Below are 22,895 nucleotides of genomic sequence, written 5' to 3' on the forward strand. Positions count from 1 at the left end.
TATAATTTCGTTTTCATTCTTTGATAGATTGTTATTGATAGAGTTTTAATTAACGTCATATTTTTTGCTGTTTTAAAATGTTAAAGAAGTACAAAATTTATTTAATTCAATGCTACGGAAAGGGTGATAATAGTTATCGGAAAATGTGATACTTTAACAACAGCAAAAAATATAGCGTTAATCAAAATTAATAATAACCATCTATCAAAAACTGAAGTCGAAATGCTATTACCATAGAAACGCCTTTCGATTTTTAGGACTTCATTTAGGAAAAATTCAACCTTATTTTCATGTTTTTTTTTTAATTTTATCTAAAACGGTATGGCTATTTGGAAAATTATAAACAGGATTTACCATTATAGAACAAGGAAAAAAATTTACGAAGAATGCATTTTTTCCCAAAATGTCAATAATAAAAAAGTTTTTCCTCTTGTAAAGACAATCCGGGGACATACTGTATAATGAAAAAAATGATTACCTTTATTAATCAATTAATAAATAAATTTATGTCAATATGGAAAAGTAGTTCAAATGACCTAACATTTTAAATTCCTCAAGTTTTTGAAAAAGGCCACTATAACGTCGTTTTTTTTTATTCGTACGGTAGGTATTAAGGGTATTATTCAATAATGTATTACTTACGCGAATAATAAGCGTTATTAAGAGACAAAACTCGAATAATTACTCTTATATCATTCCGCACGCTTCCTACACAAATTTTAACTATAAAAAATCACTCGTAATACGTCAAATCATAATGATATGGCCCATAAAACGACAACAATGGTCGAAAAAAAGCAAGATAACGAGCAAAATCCGAGTATGCAACTTGATTTTAAACAATAAAATATCCTGCGTCGGCGAATTTCGCCAATTAAATACTGAGGGCACTAAAAAAAGCAGCCTTTCTTTGGTCAGTCGGTCTTTATCTATTCTTTTCGGCGAATTACACAGTTTCAAAGAAGCTTGGTTGTGTGGGTACGCTAATAAAATCATCGAAAACGGCTAATTTATTATGAAACGCGTTAAAATATGGGATACGTTGGGTTACGTAACGCCTGTCATACACGCGCTCTATTTGCGCAACTTTAGCAGGCCAAAAAACGTATTTTTCAAGAAATTTTCAAAGAAAGGTCGTGTTTTCCCCAACTAAGTTTATTATATCATATCATCGAAAAAAAACGGCGTCATAGATGGCTTGGAAATGAATATCGCTATCGAATTGTCTTTACAAAAACTTTTTTATTATTGACATTTTGAGAAAAAACATTCTTCATAAAAATTTTTGTTTGTTCTAAAATGGTTAATCCCGTTTATACTTTTTCAAATTTTCATATCGTTTTAGAGAAAATTAAGAAAAATATGAAAATATAGTTGAATTTCTTGAAATGTCCTAAAAATCAAAAGGCGTTTTTGTGGTAATATCAATTCGATTTCGTTCATTGATAGATGCGTGATAGATGGTTATTATTATTTTTTATTAACGTCATATTCATTGCTGTTGTTAAAGTATTACATTTTCCGATAATTATCATCGCCCTTTCCGTAGCATTGAACTAAATAAATTTTGTGCTTTTACATTTTAAAACAACAAAAAATATGACGTTAATTAATATTCTATCAATAACAATCTTTCAAAGAACGAAAACGAAGTTATATTACACCATAGAAACGCGTTTTGATTTTTAGGGCTTAGAAAAAATTCAATTATTATATTTTCATGTTTTTTTTTTAATTTTCTCTAAAACAGTAGGGAGATTTGGAAAAGTATAAACGGGATTAACCATTTTAGAACAAGCAAATTTTTTTTTCAAAATGTCAATAATAATAAAAAATTTCCTCTTGTAAAGACAATCCGGAGACATACTGTATGTAAAATTATATGGAGAATGCCATCGATCGTCATTTTCAAGCCTACTTGACACGGTTTTTTGTATCATACGGTATTATACACACAAAGAGTAATATTATATACATAAAGAATCATATTTATTTCATCTGTCCAACGAGTTAGGAACATTTCGACAGACGACATCAAAAAATGACAGTAAATACAATTTATCTGTGAATTAAAATGACAGACAACTGTCACTATCGTTTATGATTGTCATGTATTCTCTCTTTATACAGATTTAGACACAAATGTCAGTAATATCTATTTTTAGATTAAATTTTCTAGAGATTTTGTAGCATTAGAAGTTATAAAAAAAGATGGAATGTTTTTTTATAAGAATTTTCTTTTGGAAAAATATTAAAACAACTAACACTATGCGACGGAGCTGTTCGCCGGTGAGCAATGGGTCGTAAGCTGGTGAAAATTGAAAATTAAACTGTGATATTTACGTCTTTATAAGATACTGGGCGCCACTCAGTTTTCCATTTACTTTCGAAAACTTCTAAGTTGAAAACTGAGAAATCAACTCAGAATATAGGTATTATTTAATTTAGGAATTACACAAATGAAACGCTGAGGTAAACTAATAACTAAGTATAATTAATAATTAAATGTTAAATAGAATAAAATAAGACTATGAAAAATATGATGTTTGAAAATATTTGTTGGTAAATTGTATGTATCAAAATAGATCACTCAAAATGGTAGTTAAATCTGCACGCTTCTGAATATTAATATTTTACTAATTATTCCGCATAAAGTCTGGCCATCTTGGTACCAAAATGTAGGGTCTTTTTATATTAAAAAAAAAACGTATTATGTGAATGTCAGAAATATGCATAACATGTGTAAAATATATCAAAGTGAACTCTAAAGCAATGAAATATATAATATGCCTGAAGGGCTTAATGAATTAAAAGGAATTTAAATTATATAGATATAAAATTAAATGATCTGGCCTTTTTATCCCTTCTGGTCACAAGCTGGTTGTGGCGAACTGCTAATGGAATTGGATTGTGGTATAAGATGTTTCTGAACAAACAGGATTGAAAACTTGGATGGATTCAGGAAATTCATCTGTTATTCCCGGTGTGAAATGTAGAAACAAACGTGGACCAAATGTCAGGTGCAAAGAAGACAAAATTGCACTAGAAAATAATTAATAATATTTCTTTCTACAGTTCATCATTTTTACAATTATTAAAGCAGATTTATTCACCGATTTCGACTACTGACAAAACAGCACTTTTATCACTTAAAAAAATAATTAAAATCATTGGTAGGTTTACGGAAAAATCTGTTATATTTAACGCGAACCCCAATAACCAGACTATCTATTTCATAAAATTTCACTACCATGCCACCAATAAAGAAAATTTAATCAACAATTTAAACTCAGCTTTTCTAAACTTTTCGACCACTGGCATATTCACCCTATTTATTTCTTTTTCCAATTCACTGGCATTATTAACTTAGCCAATTTGTTGCATTAGTGCCTGTAACGTTCCTAGGAGCTACAATTAAATGAGGTTTATATACCTATATAAATATATTTTACGTTGTTTTACAGTCTTCCAGTAATGAGTTCCAATTAACAATAACTACTTAAAAGTAATGTAGAACTTTCTATTAGCGATGATAGTGATATCAGGTAAAAAAATACCCCGAGCATTTAAAAAAAAAGATAACTTTAATAGCCAACTAACGAAATGTCGATAAACTGAACGAATGGCTAAATAATAATAAAACAATAAGTATATTTGAAGGTTTTAAGCAAATAACAGTATATACAGGTAAGTAAAGTTTTGATAGTAGGTAATAATTTGTAAGTAGGTAAAGAGAATATTGAGAGTATTTCAAGAACCATTTTACGTAGAATTTAATGGTTTAAGTATATTTTTTTAATTAATAATTTAAAAATTATCAATAGAAAATTTGATTTTTTATATATAACACCCTGTGTATGACCTGTATATTTTTAATTTATTGAAAAGAATCTAAAATTATCTTTCTATCTAAAAAATATAGCATGCTTGATATTTTGCTCGATTCCTCTTCGAGATATAAAGTTTTTAAAAATTCGCCCACTTTGAATAAGTAGGCTTTGAACGGTGCCGGCTGTAATACAAAAAAAATCTAGCTGTGAGCAGCAATTAAAACGAAAATAATATTTACAATGAGAGATGCAGAATTTTATAACAATTTAAACTATGTTTAAGAACAACACATTTAAACTATATCTAATAACAATACAAATTAATAGCAAACTGAGATTTTGCTAAGTGTCGACCGTCTTCTGTTATGGACATATCATTAACTCAGTTGTTTAGATTATACGGACAATTTAAAAATAAGAACCTTTATTCTTCTGCAAAGATAAAAATCCATTAAGGATAACAGACACTAAGTCCGGCGGCCTCGACGGCCAACGGCTGGGATCTTGGTTAGCTATTCATCGTTCATTATTATCTCATTATTCTCAAAATTGGCGCAAAAATTTAGCTGCAAAAATCAGTGAGAAGAAGCAAGGCAAAATAGAACGCAATGGAGAAGAATTGTAAACTCAGTTAACAACGACAACGATAACCAAAAAGTAAAGAGGCAACAAAGTAATGTGATTTTTGAATGTCCGGAGTGCGGAGAGAACTTGAAAAGAATCCATCTATATGGGAAGGAAATACTGCCATCACAGGAAGTGAAATATCTGGGAATAACCCTGTATAGTAAACTTCTCTGGAACAGGCATATTAAGAACATTACCAGCAAAGCCACAAAGGCTCTCATGATATGCAGAAGACTGGAGGGAAACAGGTTATAGCATTTTGCGCTGGATGTATACCATGATAGTAAGACCCATGACTACTTATGGAGCAGTTGCGTGGTTTACAAAACTAGAGCAACGTACAGCAAGGCAAAACCTGTGCAAAGTACAGAGACTGGCATGTATCTGCATCACAGGTGCCATAAGAACATGTCCAACAGCAGCAATGGAGGTCATTCTAGACCTAACACCACTGCACATTGTCGTTGGTAGTTATGCCAATGAAGAATTTTCAGGTCAGGGGCTTGGAACACCCTCAAAAAGAAAATTCCATTTCTCCAACTCCCAGTGGATGACCTACCAAGAATTTACAACTTTGAGAAACACCTCACTGTAGTATTGAGTAATAAAAATGATTGGAAGAAAGAAACGCTTACTTAGCATATAAAAGACCATACCATCACGTGGTATACTGATGCTTCCAAAACCAAAGCAGGGACAGGGATAGGAGTATTTGGGTCGAAAACTAAATACTCCGAATCAATGGGCACCTACCCCACTATCCTTCAGGCAGAAATTTACGCTATCGAAAGATGCGTACAGTTTATCTTAGATAGGAACTATCGAAAACAGGAAATTGCCATCCTATCCGATAGTCAAGCAGCAGTTAACGCGATCAATTCAGTAACCATCAATTCGAAGTTGGCCAAAGAATGCCTAGAGAAGCTCAACAAATTAGGCAAAGAAAATAAAGTCCTCCTACTCTGGGTGCCTGCTCAAATCAAACCTAAATATCTTTTTAAAGGTTTCGGTTTTTTATTTAAATTACATTAATTAGGATATTAGAATACTTTTAATAAAGACATTGTGAATAAGTTCTGTATAAATATTAGATATGTTTATCTACTACACTTACCACTCTTAAACTCTTAAAAAGTCTTGGTACACGGTCTGTACATTTCTAATTTGATGTCTCGTCACTATACAAAATGAGCATACGGTGCATTAGACGAAGCAATTGAAATGAACCAAACATATCATTAGGAGATACGCGTAAGTAGACGAACAAGGCTTCGATTAGATGTTTTCACTTTCTTGGTGAGAACTTGCACTCTTGAATCTTGAAGACGAAACTGTTTCTCTTGTACACATCTTTTATTTATTTATTTTTTGCCAGCCCTGCTGAGAAAATTTAAAAGATTGATTTGCTATTGAAGCTTCGTTTTTTACTTGATGGGATGGGATAAAGATATTCTTAGATGATTAAATATTGTGAAAGTTTGGAAATAATGTAGCCATGGAACTGAGACGGGATTGATGTGTCTGAATAGGCCTTTCTTATGAATATCCAGGGTAGGGATCTGAATATCTATACTAATATATAAAATCCTTAAGTGACTGACTCAATAATTAATCACGATCCTGCTGAAACCACTCAACGTAAGAAGCTCAATTTTGGCATACAGGTTGATTCTAGGGTGTAGAGGTTCGATAAGAAGGGATTTTTCGAAATTCCAGTTCCAAGGGGGTGAAACCACCCCTCAAATGTTACAATATTTTTTATTTAAAAAACGGCCAAGTTTCTGAAAAAAAACGCTTAAACACGTAGGTATATTTTATTTTGTTTTTTTACATATTTTAAGATTTTTAAAAATGTATACAGGGTGTTTCGAAAAATCTGGTCATTGATTAATCACGATCCTGCTTAAAGCGCTTGACGTAAAAAGCTGATTTTTGGAAAACGGATTGACTTTAGGGTGTAGAGGTTCGATAAGAAGGGATTTTTCGAAACTCGAATTCTAAGGGGGTGAAACCACACCCCTCAAATATTAGAATATTTTTTATTTAAAAAACGGTGAGTTTTTCGGAAAAAAACTCTTAAACACGTATATTTTATTTTGTTGTTTTACACATTTTAAGATTTTTTAAAAATTTATACAGGGTGTTTCGTAAAAAAAGACAATTGAGTAATCACGATTCTGCTTAAACTGCTTGACGTTTAAAGCTGATTTTTGGCAAACGGATTGACTGTGGGGTGTAGAGGTTCGATATGAGGGGTTAGTCGCGGGTACACGCCCCCCTAGTATGAAATATATATCTATACATATTCATATTTAACTATAATTTAGATACAAAGAATCTTTGATATGTAAACTAGTAACCTAACTAGTGCGCGACTCCGAAAATTGGAACCACGAAAAACAATGCTTTTGACGATAAGTTTATAATCTGTATAATCTGTGATACTACAATGTGTCTCGCCGAGATATTTTTAGAGGGCATTATAGGTCGTCATGCTCTTAGTATGGATCATGATGACCATGGGCGTTATAGATTTGTTTATCCATTTGGAATCTTAATAATAATGGTGAAAAAATGTTTATATTCTCTACATTCCCATTAGTTTACAGAGATAATTCGTATATTCTATTGTTTTTAGGTTAATAGCCAGACCAATAAATTAAAAGTCAACATCTAAATTATCCTAAACAATATTTTTAACTAATAACAAAACATAAAATAAAAAGGCAAAACATAAAAATAGACATGTATAATACACATTTTTATTCAAATTTATTGCTAAATTTAAAGGTTACATTTTACTGCCTAACTTAACAAACAAAAGCAAATCTAGAAAATAAAATATGATTTAAGATGTAATTCTGTTAGCCAGTTGACTGGTGCATACAGGGTGACAATTTGGAAACGAACAGTATTTAATATTGCCTCTACCGATGATAGTATGAAAATTTGTCGAAATACGTCAATTTACATATCAACGGGGACAATTTTTGAGGCATTTGTTGTGGTGTTACTTTCAACTCTTTGACCTCCAGGGCACCTACCCCTAAAATTTTAAATGGCAACCCCTATTTCTTGTACCATTTTTGTGTTCCTTATAAAATTCTCAAAAAAATAATGCAGTTTATGTAGAATTCTATAAGAAACACAAAAATGGTAAAAGAAATAGGGGTTGCTATTTAAAATTTTCGGGGTAGGTGCCATGGGGGACAACAAATGCCTCAAAAATTGTCCCCCAAATTTTCATACTATCATCGGTAGAGGCAATATTAAATACTGTTCGTTTTCAAATTGTCACCCTGTATATGCAAATTAAATAATCATTTTAAACCAGCAATTGTTTCGTCTGATTTTGTCATTTACTATAACTACGCATGTCAAAAGATTTTAATTTATCGAACAATATGGCAAAGGTTGGTTTTTGAAAGCGAATTTCTCTTCTGAGAATATTAAGCAATAGATTTGTATTTTTATCCGTATTTATTAGGTAGTAAAATATACAATATGCAATTATAGCTTTTGAATAAAATATAAAGAGTGTTTGAAAATGAAACGTATGCTGCTGACAAATTTTATGTGTTAAACGGCAAAGACATTAAAAAGATAGTTAGTTCCCTATGGTTATTATTTAATACCTACAGAGCTGCAAGCTTACAGGTCCAGAAAACTTAAGTCTTTTGTGATTTAAGTCATTTTAATGAAGTACCACTTTCAATTATCAAGAATTATTTTCGAAAGCTGACTTCAGAGCAGGGGTGGATGGGGATGTGGAAACCGGCCCGGGAATAACAGACAACCGGCCCAATATACAAGGTGTCCCAGAAATAAGTGCAAGTATTTTAACTGGTAGTATATTTCGACCTCAGAAACACGCCTATGAGTATTTTTTTGCGAAAATTTAGAATTTTTTGAAAAACTTTTTGGAAATTTTTAAGTTAAAAATATAATTTCTTGATAATATGGCAACACAGGTAGTAGATTAAATTTAAATGAAAAAAAATCCAGAAAACATCCAGAGGTTCTCAAAATTTAAGAAAAGGTATTTTTTGTTTAAATTTTCAAAGTAAAATAATTAGGTTATTTTGGACTTTACTTGAAAAACGGCAAAGAGAAAAAATGTTTCTTTTGACCAAATCTAGCCCCCCCCCCTTGAAATACTTGCACTTATTTCTGAGACACTCTATATAAGGGTGATTTTCGGGCCTCCGATTTTTTAAAAATATTGAAATTGTCTTTATCAAAATTTTTATAAAGATCGATATCAGGTCGGACATCTGAATTTTTACTACAAAATAGCTCAGTTTCACAGGGTTCTACTGTTTCATTTCCATTATCGATGACGGTAATTTGATTTTGAATATGCTACGATTTTCAATCACGATTTTGAGAAACTTTAAGATTTTCTGATTCATTCAGTTCAGCTGTCCTTCTATATAGCTTTTTAGGTATATACTTTCTTACACTTTGTAGAAAGAAATTCTTTCTTTTCTGGTACAGCAGCAACCTCGTCGTGTATACCTGTTTTAATTTTTGGTAAAATTCTCATCACGTAAGTTTTACTCGTTTCTACATTTGGCATCTTGTATGATGATGCCATGACTCAAACAAAAAAAACCTAGGCAATACCTAGGCAGTGGATATAAATGTGTTCTGAGGTAGATGCTATTAGGCCAGTGCAAATAATTTTGAATTTGCAAAATTTTTTAGAAAAGTGCGACCATTGAAAATAGTTAGCCTTAGTAACCCTTATTAACATACTAAAAGTCCCCATTTGTCAGATGTGTGCGTCATCAAAAAAAATCGGCCGCCATCTTGAATTTTGGTACTTTTTGGGAAAAAATGTAAATAACTCGAAAACGGTGCGTTATAGCGAAAAACTTCAAGAGGTAAAAATTAAAGAGAATAAATAACTCTATCAGAATCAATAAAGAATAGTTTATTATCCTAGTGACGTACAAAATTTTTTTGAAAATCGAGCAATTTTTAAAAGGAATCACCGAAATGTAAATTACTATTTTTTTAAGCTTATTAACAAATAACATGGATATTTAGCATCAATTCAACTAAAATACAGTCCTTGTGACATTTTCAAGAAATATTTATTGGTAGTTTAATAATATTTTAAAATTAACAAAAATTGTCAAAGCTATCCTTTACTAAATGCATGTGAACTAATAATGTGCGAAAGCAGCCTCCACCTTGTTCCGGTCGGGGCTATTTGCACTTAAACCAAGGTCTTTTTGTTACCATTTTGTAAACAACTTGTTTTTAAAAATACAGTGACAGTTTGAAAGTGACAGGTTGGAAGAAAAAAATAAAATGTAATAAACTACTTGCGAATGTCTTTTTGACGTAAATATCATCTACGATCTTAACCTAAGATCTTAACACTTTTTCATTATGAAAAATACATTATAAACATACCCCTACAAATCGAATAACAATAATTCAAATTATGACCATTTTAATAAAAATGTGTTACCAACTTGTAACCTAACTTTTCAAACTGCCATCTCTAGAAAAAAAAATGAAATTTCAATTTTATTCGATTTGTTCTTCATCGACCGATATTTGTTTGTTCCCGCAAGAAATACCATTACAGTTACCACACAAGCATGAACATGACATATTGGATTTTAGACATGTACCATTGCGATTAAAAAAAATAGTACAACAAAATATGATTTAATCTGCTGGTCTATATTCTTGTGTCAGTGTCACGTAATTTTTAAAAAATGCCTTTAACTTCAGAGCAAAAATCGGTTATATTTACGCGATTAAGGGATGAGGTTCCCATAAGGGACATTGCAGATGCATTAGGGATAAACAAAAAAACAGTGTTGTTCGCTAAATCCAAAAAAACAATTCAATATAATTCAAATTTCCTTATAGACCAGGAGTTCCATCTGGGACTACTAATTCTTGTACTAAGATAGCTAAATCAACATTTTTACTATAAGTACCTGACGAGATGTAAGGGCTTTATATTTAAAATACCTCAACTGATCTAAATCTTTTGCTAGCCTATGTCGACCATATAATGTAAATAAGAATGTATTTCCAGCTTCGACTAGCTCAGATTTTTGTGCTGCAGGATCTAAAAAAAACGGATGGAATTTGTCGCAGATGAGGATCTTTTTGCTACGTTTTGAAAGTCACCAGTTTACATTACATTTTATTTTTTTCTTCCAACTTGTAGCCACATTTTTCAAACTGTCACTGTATTTTTAAAAACAAGTTGTTTACAAAATGGTAACAATAAGACCTTGGTTTAAGTACAAAAAGCCCCGACCGGTACAAGGTGGAGACTGCTTTCGCACATTATTAGTACACATGTATTTAGTAAAGGATAGCTTTTACAATTTTTGTTAATTTTGGAATTTTATTAACTCACCAATAAAAAATATTTCTTGAAAATGTCACAAGGATTGTATTTCAGTTGAATTGAAGCTAAATATCCATATTATTTGTTAATAAGCTTAAAAAATTAGTAATTTGCATTTCTGTGATTCCTTTTAAAAATTGCTCGATTTTCAATTTTTTTTTGTACGTCATTACGTTAGGTTAATAAACTATTTTTTATTGATTCTAATAGAGTTTTTTATTCTCTTTAATTTTTACCTCTTGAAGTTTTTCGCTATAACAAACCGTTTTCGAGTTATTTACATTTTTTCCCAAAAAGTACCAAAATTCAAGATGGCGGCCGATTTTTTTTGATGACGCACACATCGGACAAATGGGGACTTTTAGTATGTTAATAAGGGTTACTAAGGCTAACAATTTTCAATGGTCGCAGCTTTCTAAAAAATTTTGCAATTTCAACATGGTGAATGTCATAACTGCACTGGGGTATATGTTACGGTCCGTAATAAGAATATTTGGATTTTGGAGACATATTAATATTTTATTATCTAATCTAGTTTAAACCTTATTTAACTCTTCTCTGCTGTTTCATCAATTTTTAGTAAAATTATTATAGCAACATTTAAAACAACACCTTAGATTTAACTTTCAGTTCTCAGACTTGGCTTTTAGTCCCCAGTTCAAACCAAGCATACCATCTTCATGTTTTCACTGTCAATCGCAGAGTTCGCGTCAAATTCGCCTACCTTTAAAAGAGGAACTCGAAAAGCATTGCACCGAGACCCCCAGTTGTCAAGCTACGCTATCATATTCATAGTATACACTTAAATCGAGATCCGGACTATTTAGATGATATTCACTCTTTTTTCAAATATACGCCCGCCGGAGTCTTTATTAATTATTAATAAAAGAATAGTGGTAAAACTATACAGGATGAGTCTTAAATAAGTGCAAACATTTTCTTTTAAATTTTCCTGTATATTTTAGAAAAATTAAGAAAGTTTCTTAATCTTTGATATTACGTCACATAAAGAGATACAACTTTAATAACTCGATTATTTTTGACTTTTTTGATTTGAAACACGGTAAAGAGAATTTATTATGTTGAATTTATTATGAAAACATTTGCACAAAGCAGCACAAATAAAGTGCACTTATAGACTCACCTTGTATAATAAAACATTTCAAACGGAACAACAGACAGATGTTTATTAAAATTATAAGTGTCTCAGAGAAAGACATCTAGCAATAGTTATTTTACAAATTGGTGTTTATGTTTAAAAGCAACTGACGATTATATTGATGCAAATTGATTAGTTAGTTAGGCAGTCACTAAGAATCTTACGTAACTTTGGCCTTGGGACTTAAGCTGAATATCGATAAAACTAAAATCATGTGCACTCCCCCGGAAGATCACAACAATGCTATAAAAATCGGAGATGAACTGTTGGAATATGTAGCGGAAATCAATTACCTCGGCAGTTTGATTTCGGAAAGGGCCAATATCGACTCTGAAATTCAGCACAGGATTAGCAGCGCCTCAAGAGCATTCTGGAAATTAAAAGACATGGTTTTCTACAATCATGACTTGAGCACAAAAACGAAACTTGCGGTGTACCGAGCGATAATAATTTCCACCATGTTATATGGAAATGAAACTTGGGTGCCGTACCGCCGACACATGAACGCATTAAACAAGTTGCAACAGAGACATCTTAGACAAGTCTTAAGAATATAATGGTTCCATCACGTCTCAAACGTATCGATCCTTGAAAAAGCTAACTGAGAGAGTATTGAAGTCATGATTACAAAGTCCCGCTTAAGATGGGCTGGTCACGTATGCAGAATGCAAGAAAACCGCATACCAAAATCTCTGCTTTACGGTGAGCTTGTAGAAGGTAAGAGGAGGCCGGGTGGACAACTCAAAAGGTTCAAGGATATTTTCCACGAAAACTTAAAGGGAATTAACAAGCAGAATGAGTGGGAAGAGGCGGCTCACAATAAACGGAATGGAGAAAAATTGTAAAGTCAGTTAAGAGCGACAACCAAAAAGTAAAGAGGCAACAAAGCGATGAGATTTTTGAATGTCTGGAGTGCGGTAGACAGATAACATCAAGTATCGGGCTTTTCAGTCACATAAAAGCTCATGAAAGAAAACGCCTTGCGTGACCATCTTCTGATGCGTGTCAAATACTCGTCAGCGAGTAATGGCGGTATGTATGTATGTATGTACGTAACTTTAGTTAGAAGATTAACCATTTAATTTTTGCTAAATCAATCGATTTTTGAGCTTTGATCAGGACCGGCCCACCGGCCCATTTTCCCACCGGCCCACCGGGAATTTTCCCGTTTTTCCATATGGCCCATCCACTCCTGCTTAAGAGTCTATTACTCTGTACTGTTGGGTCGCTTTCAGGGGTAGGGTAAAGCTGGTGTGTGGCCGAAGGAAATATATATTATATTTCAGAAATCTTCCTAAGTCGTGTTAAGCCACACCCAAAATTCCAAACACACGTGCTTTGATAAAGGCTTGATTAAGGTTTGCAGAGCTTCAGCATTTGCCATAAAATAGCGAACAACTTGTTACAAAACCATATAAATTATATATCACTGTAATCACAAAACTTATTTATCTATTTATAGTAATCACAAACAATCTATTTCCGTATTGTAACGAAATTTTAAATTATATCTTTATTTTCGAGAAAATTTAGTCCAAACATAAGGAATATTTTGTTGATGTCTGACCATCAAAATCTTAAAAATAAATAAGTTGTCTAAAAATGTGCTACAATACGGATATAGTATATTCCTTTATCTTTAATTTCCTTCTTCATTTGTGTAAAAATACCTAGACAGTTTTACTTAAACGTTAAATGCCGAACGCTTATTTTGCTAATTTTTAAGAGTAGTGAAATGGGCTCTTAATCTTTTTGTTCAAAGATACAAACTTTGACAGTAACCATTACTTATTTTATGCGGGAGAAGGCCACAGAGGCTGAAAGATTAAAATTTAATTATAATTAATAATTTTTAAATTTTTAAGACTAATATAATTTGCGTATGTAAATAAAATTACACCTTCTAGGAGGTTTGCTTTTTCCGCCATGTTGAATTAAAGATGGCTGACACAATATTTTTTTAAATACTGTACCTAACTTTCTTATTTTTTAACCGATTTACCTCAAACAAAGTCCATATTAAGGAGGGAGAGAAGCTATTTTTATAACAAAGTTTGTCAAAGTTGTATACAGGGCGAGAAAAAAAATAAAACATTTTAATTTTTTTTTTTTTTTTTTTTTTTTTTTGCAAAAAAAGATAAAAATGCTATTAATATTTATATTTTAACGCACTTTACACGTTTCAGGTGAAAAAAGTACAAAAAATTGAAAAATTCAGAAATCCATTTTTCCAAAGGTGTGTATGCTCAGGAAATCGTCAATTGAAAACTTTTGTTCGAAATATCTCAAAAACTATTCGTTTTCCACACAGGGGTCAACCATCATTTTACAATTTATCATTTTCGAGATATTTAGGATTTTTAGATTTTGCAAATTTTTGACTTTGGGTCGATTTCTACAACACTGTGCAATATTAAGAAGTAAAAAAATTCTCGTTAATGAGCACCACCTATGCTCTATCCAACAATTTATAACTAATTACAGACAAATGAAGGATATGGGAGATATTTTAAAAAAGGGCAAAAAGGAAAAAAAAAATTGAGGCCAAAATTGGACTTTGAGAACACAAGGTTTGGAATCTAATTTTGATTTGGCAAATCTTCCTCCCACAAAAGACTCCAGTAATTAACACGTTTTTAGAGTATATTTACAGATACAAAGCTGGAGAGGAAACGAGTTAGATCCACTTGAGTGGGGGTGGTTTGCCAGTGGCAATGAGCTTTTCTCAGTGACTTACACCAAGCCTCCAGGGCCCGAACACCTAATGGCAACTTTCTTTTGCAAATGCAAAGATCTTTGCACAACAAACTGTTTGTGCTTCTTATAATCGGAAATGCAGCATTTTGTGTAAAAAATGCAATCAAGCCTGTCTAAATGCACCCAAAGTCGATTATGAAGAAGTGGAAATAGATGATGGTGACGTGTAAATACAAAAGTTATAAAAAAACAAAAAAAAATTAAAAACTATTAAAAGTTGAATTGCTCTTTTCTGTTGAATAAAAAAATTTCAGTGTTTATTATTATCTATTATTAAGAATAAAATAAAAAAAAATTTTTTCTGTTTTTTTTTAATTTATTTTTAATGTTTTATTTATATCATAAGTTTAACCTAAAACCAAAAGGCAACTGTTTTATTTTATGTCATTTTATTTTTTTTTTACACTATTTTTTACATCCTGCATAAGTTTATTTTGTTTGTATCCTTAAGGATACACTATACTCTATATCTCCCGCACTACTCAACCTATCATAAACTGAAGGACTGTTTCAAAATCAGAACAAAAGAGCGCATATTCTTTAACCTTTTTTGTTACGGAGTACGGTTCAAAAAAAATTGAAGAAAAGCAAGTAAATTTCTTTTATTATTTTTGACATAAAAACAACCTGTCAAAATAGTTTTATATTTTTATTTCATTCTTTAGTCTAAAACAAAGGTAATGATTTTTACTTGACGAAAATCGGTTAATAAATAAGAAAGTTACGATTTATTTTTGCTAACTGCCCTGGCGTATTAGTTATTTTATGCGGGAGAAGGTCTCAGAGGCTGAAAGATTAAAATTTAATTATAATTAATAATTTTAAAATTTTTAAGACTAACATAATTTGAGCATGTAAATAAAATTAAGTTTTATGTTAGTTACAAATTCAATTAAAACCAAAATAGCATTTAATACGATTTTAATTTCAACACTATCGAATTAATGCCTGCATAACACTTTCTTTCTCATGTACCTAATCAGTTTTACCTGTACCAAGTACAGTCCTTTACTATTAAAGAATCCAATGCATACAAGACCTTTGCCAGTGCAATGTGTATGTGCAATGGCAGGAGAAAGTTTATGTAGTCGTGACCTAGGCCACGAATCCGCATAAATGAGCGTTTTTTTCAAGTGCGAAACTTAAATAGAATTGAACATTAATTATCACGCTATGAGACCGTTCCTGTGACGGTTTTGATCTTTCAGTTAAGAGAACTATTGTCTCACATTTTAAATTTGTATACGAAATGGATCATAGAATATACAGGGTGAGTTTCCTACGAAGTTCTCTATGGGTATCTCAGAAACTACTGGAGATAGAGAGTCGTTTAAATGGGAAAAGAATTGCAGTTTTGTGGGGTTATAAATATGCGCCTTTCAGATTTTTGAAAAAGTTCATGGCTTACTAGATATTTCGAAAAAAAAACAAATTTCGGCTATTTTAAAAATTGTCCCTAATTCTATATAAGCTATTTTTGACAAAAAGTTTTCAGATAAAAGTTGTAGATAATCGCATCCTTTATGAGACTGTGTCCTCCGTTTTTATCTAAAGTCTGTCATTTTTGACATATGACACAAACATATGTTTTTTTTTAAATGGAAACCATGACTTCATAAAAAGCGCCATTTTTTAAGCTTTTCGGCCATATAAGCGATAATAAGTTTTCTTCGAAAAGTTACTGAGTTATAGCCAATTCTTATCATTTTTAAACAATTTCACTTAGTTAGCCATGGAAACAAGTTTAATCGCCTTTGCTCTCAGAAATGTGAAGCTGTCACATCCAAACTTTGGAAATTAAAATAAGCAAAAATTGTCAAATGAAGAAAAGCGTGTAGAAATTGGTTCAACTTTTCTTGACCATACATTTTCGAGGATACGTTGACCGGTGAATGTTACGTTTTTTAGAGAACGGTTTTCAAGACATGTTAGAAAAGTTAAATTTAGTTATAGCCAATTATTATCTTTCTTGACTAATTTCAATTAGATTGCAAGACTTCTTTGGAGGGTGCACAGCATTACTGACACCCCCGGGCCTTCCTGTAGTTATGCCAATGGTGATTAGTAGGAATTTGATTGGAGTGCATTAAAACAATCAACAATGTACTTACATAGCAGATGTGATCTAAAAAATTACAAGAAATGCTTCTAGTATGGACCATAAAGGCTTTCTGTAAAGAAAATATTCAATGGATGACACTACAGATAAAAATAAAAGAAAAAGTTCCTTCATTTTAAGCTGAATCTAAAAATAATATAAAAAATAAACTGTTTTTCTTAAAAAAAAACCGTATGTTATATTTGCTAGACTTTTGAAGCGCCCCCTGTTTACTCAAAAATATTAACAATCTCTAAAACTTTTCTATTTGACATTTTTTCGTGATTCTAATAACTTTATCGTTGATTCAACCTGTAAGTTACATAGAATGGGACGATATCAAATAATGTTAAAGATTTATAAACTAAATGTTTGAAACTTCATTTCCTCTATGACCGATTTGTTCCGATTGTTATCTATCTTGATTATGATAATTTATCGATATCAGCATTGTATGAACATGTGACAAGCTTAATTGTTAGAATTATTTATTATTTTAAATTGAAATCGGATTATTGTTGTTTATGTATAATGCACTTGCTATATAGACTAAGAACGGCTTTTTACGACAGGTTATAACTTTACGTGAAAAGTAACTATAAATGGAAGCTATACATCACAATAAGTATAATAAATTATTGTTCTAAATGTCGTCGTTGAAAGTATCTGAAAAAAACACACTTTTTTGATACTTGACATACTAATTAGTATTCGTAGAAAAAAAAACATACTATACTCCATTCCGTATATGTTTTAAACAAATAAATAATCACTTGACAAAAAATTATTACCTTAGGGCAATCAACGGAACCTGCTACAGAGTCGCGCCTCTTCAAAATAAAACTTTCTTTAATGGTACCATTTTTTGATGGCCATTGACCTGTTCTTCTCTCCTTAATATATACGCACGAAGAATATTATAATTCAATATGGCATGAGATAAAAGACTTTCAATGTGTGTACTTAGATTTGTATGAGTTTAAAACTTATTTAAATTCCACTTCATGAATTATCACCATTGATTAACAGATTGATTGACATATTCAATTGTTTTCGGTCACTTCCTGTTTCACCGGAAATAACTACAACGTTTGATTGTTAAATGACACCCTCGGTATTTTTTTACTTTATTCGATAGAAAATGATACTCACGAATAGAATGACATATCATGTCAACATTTGACATTTTTGCATATGGTTTATTTGAAATTGTAACATGCGGTTCATAACGACAATTTGATTTAAAACACCAAGTGTATGGTACCAAATTATTCGTAAAAAATGTTTTTTCCAAATATGCTAATGAAGGGTGGCGTTTTATTTGAAAAAAATTGAGGTATGATTAAAAATACGATTTGGGTATTTTTTAACCGGCCAGGGCAAGACACGAAAAACATTAGACGATCAAACATATTTTTCCAAGGCTCCATAATTAAAAATTAGAGTTTTTAACACAGCCATGGCACACTAGACTAAAATATAACATACGATTTTTTTAAGCGAAAATCTGAAAAGATGTCATTCTATTCAGAGTGTCATTTTCTATCGAATAAACAAAAAAATAATAACGAGGGTGCCATTTAAGTAACCGAAAACAATTGAATACGTTAATCAATATTAATTTATGTCATGTATAATAACATACCAAATCTCGTTATTTATCTGAAAAAATAAAAAAATTATAGAGGTGAGCAGCTTTCGAGAAACACCCGGTATACTTACAATAATAGAATAATAATAAAAGCCAACAGAGCCTAAAATTCGTTTTTGAAAACAAACTTCTAGCACGATTCTTGAATTTACTTAGGAATTATTACAAAAATAGTCCAAGCCTTATCCAGGGCAATTTTGTGCATAAAAAGTTGAGTATGTTTGATGCCTTCACATGAAAAAATGATTGTGACCCCAATATAGTAGGAGATTGATATATTGACCTCGCTATAGTAGGAGATTGATATTATAGTAGGTCTAATTGGTCCCTAAAAAATGTATAAACTTTGCAGGGCAGTAATAAGCCGTTAAATCCTATGATCTATGCATAATAAAAATATACATACAGGAAAAGAACCTGATAACCACCAGCCGTCCAGTACTATCCTGCAAATATAGTAAAATGGCGCTAATCATGTTTTTCCTGGACACTTGTTTTATTATTAGACGCATATTTTATTATTAGTTTATAGAAAAAACATATACCCAAATCATCTCATCGTGTTACTAAGTTCAGATATTTTGAAGTTTCAACTGTATTTAATATAATGTTATATATATATAGGATCCTGTATCTCCTACGCGGAGCAAAGGGCTTCAGTGAAAGCTCTCCATCGGGTTCTGTTTTTGGCAGTTGTTTTTGCTTCCTTCCATGTTGACCCTACTTGTTGAAGCTCATCCAGTATGGAACGTCTCCATGTTTGGGCAGGCTGTCCTTGCTTTTTCCTGGGGGATTCCACTCCAACGCTGATTCATATATTACTATCATACTCTCAAAGTGTGACCTATCCAACCCTATTTTTGTTTGCGGCAGTAACACCGACCAAGCAGGTCGGTGTTACGTATAGTGTCTAGCCAAAAGATTTTAAGTATTTTCCGCAAGCAGCGATTGACGGACAAACACCTGTGGACGGTTGATGGATATTTTTGTCACTCTCCATGTCTCGCAGCCATATAATAAAACTGGTATGACGTTGGAATTGAATATTCTTAATTTTGTTTGTATGGAGAGTTGACGGAGGTCCAAACTGGATTTTAGTTGGCCAAAGGCTCGCTGCGCCTTCCTGATCCTGTTGACAATATCCGCGTCTGCGCCACCGTTTGTTGCCGTCATTTCCCAGGTAAGTAAACTCTGTTACATTCTCGATATGTTTGATTCCTACATTGAATGGAGTGTTGTTGCTTGTGTTAATGCGCATTGACTTTGTTTTTGTCGATGCTATGCTTAACTTACTTTTGTCTGCTTCTGTTTTTAGACGTCTGAGCATCATTTCCATGTCTTTGAAGGGATTGCGTTGTAGGTTATATATCATCAGCATCAAGCATCCGTCAGATGCGATGTCAGAGTCCATTGTACTCCCCTAATGTTTGCTGTGGCTTTAGTCAAAACGCTGTCGAGCACGATATTAAATAAAAAGCGGCTGTCGTGCAACCCTGCTTTACTCCTGTCCCTGCTAAACTGTCGCTGGTTCTGCCGTTGTGCAGCATTAATGCATTCTCTGTTTCAGAGTTCCTGATTATATTAATTCTTCCGGAACACCTTTTCTTTAGAGTTTTCCATACCATCGCATGGGGGATACTGTCAAAAGCTTTGACGAAATCTATGAATAATAAGAATAAAGGTGACCTAAATTCTATTGACTGCTATATAATGCGCAATGTGTTAATATGGTCAATGCACGAGTGGTTCGGTCGGAAACCAGCTTGGTTCTCTCCCAGAGTAGGCTCTATATAGGAGTTTAACCTTAAATGAACTATAGAGGATATTATCTTGTGAATGGTATTTAACAAAACAATACCTCTCCAGTTGTCACAGTCAGTGGTATCTATAGGGAGTTTAATAATGAGACCCTGTTTCCATTCATCTGGGATGATGTTAAATACCCAAGCTCGTGTAATTAGAGGATGCAGTATGTCTGCTGCTGTGCTAGGATCTGCTTTGAGGAGGTCTGCAGGGACGCTATCGGGGCGGGCTGCTTTATTGTTCTTAAGTGTTTTAATAGCCTTTTGTATTTCTGTTTTCGTTGGCGTGTCAGTTGATAGGCATTTCGATTGTTGGCTTCGGTTCCTCGTTGTCGAGGGTACAATATAATGTTAGATTTAATTAATTATTCTATATTTTAACGAGAGCTCTTTTTCTGATCGCGAGGTACTATGTCTTATTTTAAAAAACTAAAATACCGGAACATTATTTACAATCAGAGTATGTTTTCACGCACACGTTAAAGAGTGCGTATCGTTTCTATTCATTATTCTAAACACTTTCTTTCTTTTGGGGTACTTCACTACACTACTACACAAATACATAAGAAAATTGTTTCTGCAATCACCTGATAATTCCTACACTACCGATAATTCAACACCTCTGTCACTTTCTAGTCTTAATATTTTTCTAAAACGAACCACAACAATATAGCGAATAAAAACTTTAATGGGGTAGTTAAGGGAATTAAATGAGCTGTTTTGTGCCCATTGGTTTTTTTCACTTTTGATGGTGGAGTCGATTTCAATTTCGGAAATTTCTCTTTCTCGAGATGTTTTAACAATGCATTCACCGTCCGACGAGTTTCGACAGTTAGAGTCTGCAAATTCCGATCATTATCAACTATGGGAGCTAGAGTATTTGGGGGAAGATCAAGAGCAAGCTTGTTCTTTTTCTTGGATATATAGTCAACCGTATTTCAAGCAGAAATCTTCGCTATTCTACAATGCGCGACAAAAAAAGAACAGGAAAGCTTACTCAGGTAAGCTCATCAATATATGCTCAGACTCTCAGGCAGGACTTTAGGCGGTTAATTTCAAATGTACCATCGAGACGTCTGAAAATGTTAAGTTTTAATTAAATTATTCTGGGTGCCGGGCCACAGCGATATCCAAGGTAACGAAAAAAAACGCAGACAGCCAAGCAAGGATCATCGTAATATTATCTTGGTCCAGAGCCAATACTGGGAATACCCAAATGCATAACACGTATTGGGTAGTCAACTCTGGATCAGAGAAAATCAGTTCGTCCGCTGCAGAAACAGACAGGGCCACAGACTAGCAAGGTCTTCATCTAAGGAATCCTCTAAATCATAGAGGAAACTACCAATGACCAGCAGGAATAAAGTGCGGATTACAACAGGTTCTTTGAGAGGATATATAGCTGTCAAGTGCAACTCAAGGTCAACCTGTATCAAGGAAGTTTTACTTCACAGACTTTGCGATAGATCCTGAAACAGCAGACATAATATTCCACTAATACGCAAATCTGCATAAGCTGGTGCAGAACATAGGAATAATACACTACCACTGCCATTGTCGCTGACGAGTATTTGACACGCATCTGATGATGGTTACGCAAGGCGTTTTCTTCATGAGCGTCTGCTTTTCTGTGACTGAAAAGCCCGATACTTGATGTTATCTCTCTTCCGCACTCCGGACATTCAAAAATATTATTGTTTTGATTTCTTGTCCAACATTCTCTGTATTTATGTAAAATGAAAACAGTACTGGAAGCTGCTATTCTTGGATATATAAATGGAGTGGAGAAATAAGATGCTATTTTACATATTTTAAATAATAGAGTAGACGCTATTGAATATCGGCCTGAGTTTTACGGACATTTAAATCTACAGGGTGGTCCGAAAGGGAAACTTCGGCAGCATATTCTGTAGATAAAAATAGGTAAAAAAGTTCGTATTATATCCTAAAATGCTTAGTTTCGGGAATACAGGGTGTAGAAGTTTCATTTTTATTTCAATTTTTTTCAAATAATTTATGAAGTAACGTCGATATTTGAAAGAAAATTGGTGTCTGGAGGCTTTTTGACATGATAAATTTGATTTTGATGTCAATATGACTCTTACTTGTAGAGGGCGCCACCTACATACTTCTTAACTGGTTTGAAGAGTAATAACTTTTCGTCCGTATCTGTATAAAACTATTGAGTAAAAAAATATACATTTACGGCGGTGCAGTTTACAGTTCGGACCGCCCTGTATATAATATGCATGAGTGATCCATGAGTAAGATGCTTTACTTGAATTTTAGATGTACCAAGAAAAGAAGACTAGATTACTAGACCAAACTAGACTAGCAATGCCTTAAACATACATCAAAATAAATTACATTGCATGTTTATGATGATGATAAAAAAACGGCGTCGAGTTGGCTTGTAAATGAACATCGAATTCATTCCCCGTATAATTTTATATATAAAATGATAGCGATTTTCATTTCATAGCCATTGCTGACGCAGTTTTTTTCGATCATACGGTACCTAGAGTATAGGAGAACATAATCAACTTTGCACAAAAACCGGTACAGAATTTTATACAGGTTTTTATT

At 32.6% G+C, this 22,895-nt stretch overlaps 1 protein-coding gene across 1 annotated transcript in view; it reads left to right on the forward strand.

Annotated features, from left to right (window-relative positions):
• Positions 1-3,608: 3,608 nt before the first annotated feature.
• LOC115882267 (acyl-CoA desaturase 1-like) overlaps positions 3,609-22,895 on the forward strand; it is a 74,881-nt gene continuing 55,594 nt past the window's right edge. The window contains exon 1 of the mRNA XM_030900214.1: positions 3,609-3,687. The gene's annotated coding sequence lies outside the window, so the exon portion shown is untranslated. The remainder of the gene's footprint in view (positions 3,688-22,895) is intronic.

Source organism: Sitophilus oryzae, unplaced genomic scaffold, assembly GCF_002938485.1.
Source record: "Sitophilus oryzae breed Bouriz unplaced genomic scaffold, Soryzae_2.0 scaffold_177_pilon_pilon, whole genome shotgun sequence".
In the NCBI taxonomy this organism is placed as follows: domain Eukaryota; kingdom Metazoa; phylum Arthropoda; class Insecta; order Coleoptera; family Curculionidae; genus Sitophilus; species Sitophilus oryzae.